This window comes from Sciurus vulgaris (assembly GCF_902686455.1).
Source record: "Sciurus vulgaris genome assembly, chromosome: 7".
NCBI classification, from domain to species: Eukaryota; Metazoa; Chordata; class Mammalia; order Rodentia; family Sciuridae; genus Sciurus; species Sciurus vulgaris.
The window spans coordinates 109,599,577-109,612,604 of NC_136467.1; positions in this window are offsets into that span (position 1 = coordinate 109,599,577).

Sequence of the window (13,028 nt, forward strand, 5' to 3'; positions counted from 1 at the left end):
CATATTAATTTTAGTTTATATTATTCCTATAAAATTGAAGAAATTATGTACAATATGAAATTAAAGCATGACTGGAATAAAATACATGATTGGGAAATAAATATAAAAATGAATTTGGGTAAGATATATAAAGAACCCCATTCAATTAATAACCTAACTAGATAATAAAATAATAAGAAATAAAGAGCATGATTTGTACTATAAAGGTATAGGGCAATCAGTTTCCAGAGTATATGCTTGTCAGAAGAGTTTCAAAACTCAATTAAAAGAATAAGACAGAAGATGAATACTATGAAGAATAAAAAACAGAAGCTCAAGATACAGATGTTATGTAGTTTATGCAATAATTAATGCCATAATAGCTGAAATTATTCTTGACATATTGGAATATATGCAAGTAAATAATGGTTTTCACTGCATAGTAGGCACCATAAATAATGAATTTAATGTGTCCTTGTGAAGTTTTTGAATTTACATTGCAAAGAAATAATGTGATTTAAATAGAAGAAAACAAATAATGCGAGTCTAACATACACTGATTTGAATTATGATCTATTATGATTTTTTTTTTTTTTTTTTTACTTAGGATGATGCCAAAGTGATGAGCTTTCAGTAGGAACTAATCTTTGAATTTTGAAAAGTGTGACAGTAAACTGACGAAACTACACAGGGCATTGTTTCTCTGGCTCTTCCAGCTGCTGGGTTCACCAGGCGTTACTTGTAGCTGTACCACTGCCTCTGCCTTTATATGGCTTTTTGCTCTTTCTGTTTTCTTCTTTTGTGTTTTGAAGAAGGAGGAGGAGGAAGAGAAGAAAGAGGAGGAGGAGGAGAGACAGAAGAAGAAGAAGATTTTGACTGATTTTAGGGTCACTCAGATGATCAAGAATGATCTCAATATCCTGAGTGTGATTCAATTTGCAAAGATGCTTTTGACAAATAAGCATCTATTCAAGGTACCGGACATAACTTGTTGGGGTTTACCATTCAACTCACTACACACACACACGCACACACACACACACACACACACACACACACACACATACACACACACACACACACACACACACACACACAATGGATTGGAATGTGAAATTGGGAGAAAATTATGGTGAGAGGCTACTGAAAATTAAAAAAACTGTCCCCGCAAATTTTGGGAAAATTTTCGTGACTCTGGTAATGAGTAGCATTTAGAATGGTTATGTTTATTCAATCAATCAACAGCAACTAGATTTAGTAACCCATGCTTTTCTAGGCCAGCCTATTAATGCCAACCTCTGGTTTCTGAAGTCACATGCTAATCAGGAAACACCTCATGTTAATAAACGTATGTCAGTGCCAATCAATGAACAATTTCCCCAGGTCAGTAACCATGATTCCAAGGGGGATGTCAGCCTACTTATGACTCTGAAATTGTATCAATTGTTGAGTCTGTGCTTCTCAAAAACTCTCTATGGTAAGCAGTGTTCTCTGATTGGACATGTTCTTCCTGATTGGCATGAATTTCTCATCCTCCAGTTAACAATACATTCAGCACTGTCTATGTGTTGCTGACGGTCAGTGCTGGTTTCGTTACACTCTTACACTACCATCCCATTCTAACACCTTTACATCTTTTTACATCCCACTTAGTGATAATGACCCTCTCTTTTTAAAATATGTTGTAGTTCATAGCATTGTATTTAATAATTTAACTTCCTTTTCCTCTCTTCATTTGAAATCATTTTGTTTTAGATCTGTCTCTTATAAATAGTACAAAGCTTGCTCTTCATTTCTTATGCTTGTGTTCCAATTATGAAATGAACATTTGCAAATTAGTCATGTTACCTAGTACATTTTTAAAATCCTATATTGTTGGATATATACGCCAGTGAAAGACAATTTTTTTGAAGTCATTCACTTATTCGTGTATGAACATAGGAAAGTTACGTCCAATTCATTCCACTGTCTAAAAGGCAATGATTTTATTCCCAATTTTACATGAGATAAATTCTATATCTAAAGGAAAAATTTTTAAAGTATGACCAGTGAGGGTAGGGAAAGGTCTTAGAATGTGCAGTTCCTTTGACGTTTCCTCAAAGCAGAGTGTACTTTGGATTATATTTTCCTTTTCCTCATCCATGTAGAACTTACCTGACCTTGGAAGGGAAATGGGAAAGAGGGGATTGGTTACAATTGCTCCATTGACTGGAGTGAAATGGATGTTGCAGGGTGCAACTTGCTATGTAGAAGGCTTAATTAACCAAACTGACGGTAAAAACAAAGACATGGAAGAGTAGTGATAAAGACAATTAACATGTTTACTTTTTTTATTTTTTATTTTTATTTATCTTTTAATTTTTTACAGACTGCATTTTGATTTGTTGTACACAAATGGGGTATATCATTTCGTTTCTATGGTTGTACACAATGTAGATTCATACCATTCGTGTAATCATACATGTACATAGGGTAATGATGTCTGACTCATTCCACCATTTTTCATACCCCCTTCCCTCTCATTTCCTTCTACATATTCTAAACTTCCCCCATTATTCTCTCATTCCCTACCCCCCACCCCCATTATATATCATTCTCCACTTATCAAGGAAAACATTTGGCCTTTGGTTTTTTGAGCTTGGTTTATTTCACTTAGCATGATATTCTCTAATTCCATCCATTTATTTGCAAATGCCATAATATTATTCTTCTTTATGGCTGAATAGTATTCCATTGTGTATATATACCAGAGTTTCTTTATCCATTCATCTGTTGAAGTGCATCTAGATTGGTTCCACAATCTAGCTATTGTGAATTAAGCTGCTATAAACATTGATGTGACCTCGTTACTATAGTTTGCTGATTTTAGGTCCTTTGGGTATAAACCGAGGAGTGGGATAATTGGGTCAAAAGATGGGTCCATTCCAAGTTTTCTTAGGATTCTCCATACTGCTTTCCAGAGTGGTTGCACCAATTTGCAACTCCACCAACAATGTAAAAGTGTGCCTTTTTCCCCACGTCCACACAAACATCTATTATTTGTTTGTGTTCTTGATAATAGCCATTCTAATTGGAGTAAGATGAAATCTTAGAGTTGTTTTAATTTGCATTCCTGTAATTACTAGAGATGTTGAACACTTTTTCATATATTTATTAATTGCCTGTGTGTCTTCTTCTGTAAAGTGTCTGTCCAGTTCCTTGGCCCTTTTATTGATTGGGTTCTTTGTATTTTGTTGTAAAGTTTTGTAAGTTCTTCATAAATATTTTCCAAAGGGTAAATAAAACTTGTTTCCTTTTGGGGAAGTACTTTTTTGACCTTCAAAAATATATTCTGAACCAGGCACAGGGACTCATACATGTAATACAAGTAATTTGGGGGTCTGAGATTGAAGAATCTCAAATTTAAGATCAACCTAAGTAATTTAGTAAGACCCTGAGCAACTAACTGATACCCTGTATCAAAAAGTTAAAATCAAAATGTAGTCGATGCACCTCCAGTGTATTCCAAAAAGCTTAATTATTTTACTTTAATACATTTAGTTCATAACGTTTTCAAGACATTTGAAACATCTTATTCTATATAATTGCCTATTATAGTTAAAGTTTTTTTGCCTTTCAAACTGAATATCATCAAATAAACAGTAACGATGTTACTAAAAATAGTAGTAGCATTTTTCAGCTGTACTTTTACTAGTTATCTTTTATTTTATCCAATTTAACCATAGTTATTACTCTAAAGGAATTTCCAAGTTTCCTTAGAATACATTTGTTAAGATTCTCAGAGAAGAGAATTATAGATTTTGTGTACAATCTCTGGGAGCAATGTTCTGGTGAATAATACACTTTGAGATTCCTGAAGACATTTCTGAGTGTATGATCTACCACTGAAAAAATCAAATGCTTAAAATTTTTTAAGGACTTTGCTCTTTGTTGTGCCGAAGGAATTAGGGTCAATATCACTTGTTTCAGAATATGACCTAAACGGTGAGATTAATATTGAGATCAATTCAGCAAATCATACCTAATCCATAATGACACGCTCTAATTCTACTAAATTCTCCACAGCTGTTCTGTCCCTCTGCAATAATATTATAATAATATTGGGCTCCTTTTTAACTTATAAGATACAGCAAAATATTTAATTTATGATATCAGTGTATAAAACATAAAATCATCTATTTTTATCCAAAACACATAATTCAAATTCTCCTACTTTAACAAACAATAATGAAAAAAGTAGACATAGGTTTTATTGATTTGTATTGTTTTTGTCTGTAAGTACATATGTCAATGCTAATTTTGATGAATATCATGATTTCATTATATTATAAAATCTATTATGTATGTGAAGCTGATAAATTTCTATTTTGTTATTAAAAATTTTTTTTAAAAATGGGCATTGCTTGTCTATAGAGCAAAAAGATAAAGAGATTCCATCCCATGAGTAGAATACCCAGCTTTGCTCCTATGTGAGGGTGGAAGAACAATGGTAGTGGTAATTCTGAGGATCAGTCTTTATATTGCACATTTTAATTGCCCTCAGTAAGAAGTCTTCATAAGTACAAAATATATACTATTTCACCAAGGTATGAGAGAATATGACATGTCACTCATTCCTTTTAGTGTGCCAAGAAGAGTGGGCATAAGTTCTCACTAAGAACCATGCTAGCCTTTGAAGGATATGGTCAAGGTGGGCCTCTTTGCTCATAAGTAAAAATTTATCTTAAATTATTTCTGAAAATCTGTTTCTCTGCTGTTGTTTTTTTTTTTTTTTTTTTTTCTTTCCTATAAATCAGGGACAATAAAGAAGCTTGTATAATTACTCCAGGGTTTAAGTAATATTAGATGCACAATACTTAGAAGTATACATGCATCACATCACTCAGACTCTTTGGTGGTCCTTGATATAAAGAATGTAAGACACCATCACATGTTCAGGGCCTCATTGTCTATGATGAAGAGAAGGTTTCACAAATCTTGAATATATACTGAAATAGTCTTCAAGTACAGCAGTATGACAAAACAGCAATTGTTATGAGTTTTAAAAAAGAAATAGAAATTTCCAAAGAGGAGACAACATTAGAGCAAGATATAAAATGATGAATGAAAGTTCTTCAGTAATTGTGCTACTATACAAAACTGTGAGAATGCACAACAGTCTCAAAGTACCAGAAGCAGTTGAAACTGCTGTAGTAGAAATTGATAGAAAGCAAGTGTGTTCACATGCCTGATTTCTTAGTTTCAGACATAAAATTCATTCTACTGATTTAAAAGTGAAGAACTTTGTTAGAGAAAATTATGTAGAACACAATCTCCAGGAGGTTCAGGGAAAAGTTTTCCTTGCTAAGAAGCCAAAAGCATAGAGACTGAGAGCAGTTAATTTTGCATGAGTTTGATCCTTCTGAGAACATTTTTTAAGGTTTCCTCAGGTGATCCAAACAGTTTGTTTAAAAGGGTCAGTGGTTTCGTCTACCCCAGGGATACTTCAGCCCTGCTATGAAGCATGATTCCTCTGGGATCTCTACTGAATGGTCACTAATCACTCTATTCTGGCTGGATAAAGCAGAACCATCTTAGTTCTCTGTCTTTTGGGAATTGCTTGACTTCTAATCTCTAGTTATCCTTACCTAGTTTTGTGGGGTTTAATGCTTCAAACTTCTAACACATTTTCAATTGATACCTAGCCAGATTTCTGGGGGCATTTTTTTTTTTTTTTTGACTAGTTCTCATTTGGGAATGCTTCTCTCAATGTGCAGTCACTTCAGCATCCTCAAATTTCAAAATTGCATCTTCTGAAATTGCAAAAACTCAGTGTCTGATAAATTCTGTATGGGTCCTTCCTCCCTTGATCATCAAAATAATGGATATCATCACATTTTTATTATCTCAGGATATTTAGTGTTGCCTGCCCATTTTCAAATCACTGAACAAATATTTTTATGCATTTTTTCACTTTTCCTAGTTACTCATAATGGAAGGATAAATGTGGTTTCTTTTTCTCCCTTTCTTTTCTTTTTTACTGCATCTTGGTCTAAAATAATACTCTTCAAAAGTTATTTTGAATTTTTCACTACCTTAGGTCTTGCTACTGCATAAGGAAGGAGTAAGGTATTTCCCAAAGTTCATTATGTAAACCATCTGCTTCGTAATTTTCTGGGGTGCTTTTTAAAATGCAGATTCCTACACTCTAATCAAAATCTCTAGGTCTTGCTCAACTGACCTGCATGAGGAGGAAAAGTAACCATCAACCACGGTAGGTGTTAGACAGCTGGAAATAAAGGCTAGGAAAGGACTGTTGAAAAATAAACACAAAACCAGGAATGTATTAAAAAAGAGAGCTTGACCCATGAAATAGACCCAATGGGTCTGATCCTAACAAAGAGAAAAGCCTACAAATGCTTTATTTATAGTGAAACACACCAAAGAGTTTCAGTAAGGAGCTTCTTCAAAAAAAAAAAAAAAAAAAAACAGGATAAGAGTGGGGAAAACAAGTTGTTTGGAGATGGGCAGGTTACGCCCATCTCCAGGCAGCTGTGAGCTAAGACAAGGCACCAGCATGATCTGGGCTTTCTCGACTGGGGAATTTCGCCCAGGAATTCCCAGAAAAGTAGCTTCCCTTACTTATGTTGGCTCAAATGAACCCATAATTCATGTATGGCTTCCAACATTTAGGGGTGTCCCTGAAGTATCCATAGACTTCCACAGCTGATTCTTAGGCAGAACAATGATTACAATAAGATATAAATAAACAAAGATATGGTTTAAAACTTCCCTGTGTATGCAATATTAAATAGATAACTGATTTCTAAAAATATCAAAGTGATTAATGTACCTAGATTTTGAACATCCTACTTCGGAATACTATAAATAAAAACACCAGAAATCTGCTTGCTCCGATTGCTAATGATTTTACATGTTATAAAACATCACTTTTAGAAATGTTATGATATGAAAAATAAACTTCAGCTTCATAAAATTTTCAATGACCATTGAAATGTGATATAACATGCTCTCAAACAACAGAAAGGAATTGTGAGGGAGAAATAGTTCGGAACCCACTCTAGTTTTCATAGGTTACTCTGAAACTGAAGAAAAACAAAAAGAAAAATTTTTAAAAATTCAAAATAGCTTGAGTTTTATAGAAAAATTATAGAGAAAATAAAGTGGTCAGTATAACCCATACTCAGTTTTTCTCACTGCTAACATCTTATGTAACAATTGAACATTTGTCACAACTAATGATATTGCTTATACTGTTTCATACATTTTATGTACCTTTTCATTTCCTTAGTTGTTACCTAACATATATTTTTTCTCTTCCGGGATCCTATCCAAGTTACCACTTTGCATTTAGTGTTTATGATTACTCAACTCCTCCAGACTATGAAAGTTTCCCAGACTTTCCTAGTTTTTGATGACTAAGTAATTCTCTTTTGACTGAATGATTAACGGATCAAGAAAAAGAGAGAGAGTTGAAAAAATAAGATTCAAATTGCCCTTCTGTATTAGTTATCTTTTCATTGTTATGAGCAAAACACTCTGACAAGAACAATTCAAGGAAATAAAACTTTATTTGGGGCTCATGGTTTCAGAGGTCCAATTAATTCATGGTCATCCAAATCCAATGCTCTGGATTGGGGATTATCATGGCAAAAGGGTTCAGGAGAGGATAGTTTCTCAGCTCAGGACAGTCAGGAAGCAGAGAATGAGCAAGAGAGAGACAGACAGACAGACAAAGGAGTCAGTGATATGATTTATTTCCCAGGGGCACAGCCCCAGTGACCTACTTCCTCCAGGATGCCCCACCTGCTTATCATTGACACCCAGTAGTTCATTCATCTATTAATGGATTAATCCATTTCTGAGCCTTGCTGCATTGGGGATCATGCTATCGAAGCATTTGCTTTTGGGGGAACATTTCAGATCCAAACCCTGATGCCTTGATTATCCTCTAGTGTATCATAACTTGAATTTTGGAGGAAATTAAGACAATGCTCATTATCCTTATTCTTGAGGTAGGTTGTTAATTGTCACTTAAAAAATGTTAGTTTTGGCCATTTCAGTGTGCACCCTTCCTCTAGTAGGTAAACATTTTCTATAAACTGCATTCTTCCCACCCCAACCAGTATTTATAACTCTCCCAGCAGTATCACCATTTATATTGATCACTCAACTAGAAAGCTTGAGCTTGAGAGATAGGATTGTTTTTTAGTTAATAAGTTGGTTTTGGTTTTAATAGACATAATAAACTAGAATGTTATTAACATTTTTGTCTAAATGCACTCTCTTCCAACTTAGTTGTACTGGCAACCTAATGCACAATAGGAAAATTCAGAAACATTGTAATTAGTTCCCCTTCAATGTGTGTTTGGTTTTGAGATTCTAATACAATGTAGTTACCTTAGTAAAAATAGTTAAATTGATATCTATATTTGTAGAGTTTTTGTATATTAACTTCATCTTCAATAGAATTAATGAGTGTATATGAAGTGACTTATAGGTACAATGAAATAGAGGAGCAAGCAGAGAAAAACAGGAGCCTACACAATAATTGCAAACTCCATTCATGATTTTGCTAAAAGCTCATCAACAGGAAAAAAAAAGTTTTACACAGATATTGAACATCATAATTCCATATAGTTATGACATCCTCTTTCAAACCAAGAATTAAAATTATTTCACTCTAGTCTTTAGCCTCATTGTGCAGAATACTTATCTGATTCTCTTTTATATAAGCCCAGAAGAGATTCTTGGATCAACCTCTCTGAGATCATGTAGTTATATGAACACAGTAAAGTTTCACAGCAAAACAGATCTATGTTCAAGTTCCACTTCTGCAATTTATTGATACTCTGACAATCTCTTTGATCTTGCCTAATGTACTGATCTCTAATTTGAAAGTATGTAATGACTAATAAAAAAGGAAATCACACAAAATAATTACTCTAAAATATTTTTGCTCTATGTAAGAAAAGGTAATATCTAGCACACCCAAACCTGTACCAAATGCAGTTATATATTTGACATAAGTTGAAAGGGAACAATGTTTTTTTTTTCTTTCATGTCTATTGAAAACCTAAAAAATTTTAGTTCATTAAGCAAAATACTTCAAAATCTGTTGCCAAAATGCATAAGTTTTGTGTATGTGAAAACCCATAGTAGGACTTTCAAGAATACCTTCATGAATACTTTTTGATGGATTTCCTTTGTCACCAGAAGCACTTTCTCAAATACAAATGACAAGGTCACAAGGAAGGATACAGATGTGCCCTTCTGCTTGTCCACAAAGAGATCTAATTTCTGTACAATCTCTGATGCATGCATGATACACAAAACTCATCAAAATCTTTAAAGAGCAGTTTCAAATATGCTTTCATTAGTTTTCTTATTCCACAACTCAATATCCTATGGCAAGAATTTTTACCTTCTTTTACAATGATATGTCATTGTGGGAAGGGATGATAAATGATACTTAGAAAACTGGTCCCTGCAGTATTTTTGGAAAGGCCATGTGTTAGCATAGTTTATGTCAAAAGGTACAGACTACAAATCTAGATCTTCTCCATATGCTTGAAGGTCACAGTGACAACAAAACAAAACAAAATCTTATTGTCACTGCTTCTTTTTGACCCCTTCTTATGTATGAAAACCTTATTTTAAAGTGCTTTTCTGAGAAGAATTTAGAATCAAAAAGCACAGTGATCTGTTTAAATTTGCTTCAGTATAAGCATACTGTTTATCTTGTTCATTGGAAAAAGTTGATCAGAGCATCAGGGTAAGATTAATTTAAGGATGAAAATTTTTAACTATACCTGTATTCAGTTTAGATAAAATGTTTAATTATTTAATAAGTAGTAATATCTAATTATAGAATATCCATGTAACACTACTATTTGCCTGTGGCTCCATTCCTTTCTATTTTATGTTATTTATTTAAGAACTTATAACACTTTCTTGTAGATTTCACGCTTTTTTTTTAGTAATATCAAACAAAAATTATGAGGCATATAGAAAAACAAAGGATTCACAATTTAATAAATATAATTTGGGACTTGTTTCATATTTCCTGAACACTGAGAAGGTGCTAAAAAATGTGGTTGTTCCCTTTCTCAGAACTCCAACTCAGATTATATCTTAAAATATGAGTTGGTAGAGATTTGAATTTCTAAGGCAAAGTTACTTAAGATGAGGATGGTGGTCTCTGCTCAGGTTCTTACAACACTATGGAAAACACATCATGCCTGAGGGTTCTGGGTACTAAAGGCACTAGGAAGGTGATGGTGACCTCCTGGCCACCACCACCAACGCACAGAGTAAGTAACTTCCACTAACAGTGGGAGTCTTACCTGCATGGAGACAGCTGGGCCCAGCACTATCAGTGGTGATAATCAAAACCCTCAATCCAAAAGTAGGGAGGAGTACAGGGGAAATACACAGGAGTGGGTGGATAAGCCTTCAGAGGAGGAAATTATTTGTCTTAAGATAATTAAAATAGTCTTTTTGGTTTTGTAAATTTCTTCTAATTAGTTATACATGGCAGTAGAATGCATTTTGACACATCATACATAAATGGAATATAATTTCTCATTCTTCTGATTGTACATGATGTAAAGTTACACCAGTAGTATAGTCATATAGTCACAAAGGATAATAATGTTGGATTCATTCTACCATCATTCATAACCCCAGACCCCCTCCCCTCTCTTAAATCCCCTCTGTCTAATCAGAAGTACCTCTGTTCTTCTCTAACCACCCCCACTCTTATTGTGAGTTAGCATCTGCATATTAGAGTAAACATTTGGCATTTGGTTCTTTGAGACTGGCTTATTTTGCTTAGCTTGGTATATTACATTCTTCTTTAAGGTCTAGTAATATTGCATATTGCATATATACCGAAATTTCTTTATTCATTCTTCTATCGAAGGTCACCTAGGTTGGTTCCATAGTTGTTAGGCTACTGTGAATTGAGCTACTATAAATTATGATGTGGCTGCATCACTGTAGTATGTAGATTTTAAGTTCTTTGGATATAAACCTAAGAGTGGGATAACTGAGTGAAATGGTGATTCCATTTCAAGATTCTGAGGAATCTCCATACTGCTTTCCATAGAAGTTGATCTAATTTTCAGTCCCACCAGCAATATATGAATGTACATTTTCCCCCACATCCTCATCAACATTTATTGTTGCTTGTATTCTTGATTGAAAATAGTCTTTTTAAGAGCTTTGGTCCACCAGGAGCCTTCAATGTGGGTGAGGCCAATTTTTTCTTATAATACTACATACTACTCTTACCTTACATGAAACATGTTAGGATCTGAGACAGGTTATTTTTCCTGGACTCCTGTCTCTGCATAGATCAACTTCCTTTTATACCTTTTCCTGCTACTCTACTCCATGGAAACTATCTCTTTATTAAAAAGATGACCTCAATCCTCATGACAAATTCCATATTGAATATGAGATCTTATTTTCCAACAAAAATATTCATTGGGAAAAATAACATTCAAAGCACAAATACTATCTCTAATATGCTATCCTTTGTATAAGAAAGAAAAATATATATGTGCAAAGGAGATTAGAGGCTAAAGAAATTAATTATCTACAAGGGTAGTTGTGTGTGTAAAGGATGGGGAGATGGGAAGGTGGAACTGGGTAGAAGAGATGAGGAGTGAGTGACACTTCTTGAGTGTATCTTTCTGAGCAGCTCCTCAATTATACTCTTCTGCACACTTAACATATATAAAAAATTAACAAATAATACCAACTGGAAATGGAGAAAATGTGTAAAATGTTACAGATGGAATATAAAAATTAATAAGTGAGCTTAGTTACATATATTAAGTACAAATAGCATAACCATACAAGCATGAATGTGGAAAAAGGAACTAACCAAAGTAACTTTAGAAAATAATACCTTGCCTGCATATACTCTAAGAATGGATGAAATAAACTCTAATTGAGTCTTATAATTTATTTAGCAAATATGTTTTCACCAGGGCATGTGTTAGCAAATTCTAAACTATTTCACATAATTGAATACACAAATATGATGTAGGTAATAAGGGCCAGTTTCCCACAACACTGAGGAAAATGTTGCAAGCCTAGAAAAACAAAGGCCAAGGTGAGTCATTTGGCAAGTTGCCTAAGTAGGTGGGAATGTTTGTGTGACTTTGTGTTCATGCATGCATTTTCTTGCAATATCTGCAAGGAAACACGGAAGTCATGATACCCCAGCAGCAATAAGAACACTTGATGTGCAGGGTTTGATTTCAAAACACCATTCTCCATTAAAAGGAATGAAGTCTTTTTGGATTCTAAGACCAGGATAGAGAAAATACAAGTTTAAAACTCATCGTGGTCTCACAAATTGCCAAGAAGAGGTGTTTTAAAAATCAGAGCTTGTGAAAAAATACAGGAGCCAAACTGAACAATTTGTGCAGAATAGTAAATTATGATATTATTGGATTATAATCATGCAGTAGGTATTCATGAGTCAGTTCTTACATCCTTGAACATGAGTAAATGAAAAGGTACACAGTCTTTCTTAAAATATAATGTCAATTAATAAAAATAGAAATGAAGGACAGAAAAATCAGCATTAAGCAAACACTATAATATAATAATAATACACTATAATAATATTCTCTATTGTGTGGTACTGGGGACCAAGCCCAGGGACATTCTATCACTGAGCTACGCCCCAGTCCTTTTATTTTTCATTTTGAGATAGCGTGTCACTAAGTTACCAAAGCTGGCCTTGAACTTGCTTCACCCTCTGAATTGCTAGGATTATAGATGTATGCCACTGCACCTGGTTACAAAAATACATTTTTTTTCAGACAAGATATATTTATGAATGTTAAAATTTATGGGGAGAAAGTCTGAGGAGAAATTGGATTTGAATAACCTCAAGGAATTTACCCCATGATATGTATTGGCTACAAAAGGTAGGATAGTTAACTTCAAATGGAGAAATCTAGTAGAAGCCATTCCAATCAGGTGAGACAATTGTCATCACCAGCAATAAGATACAGTGACATCATAAA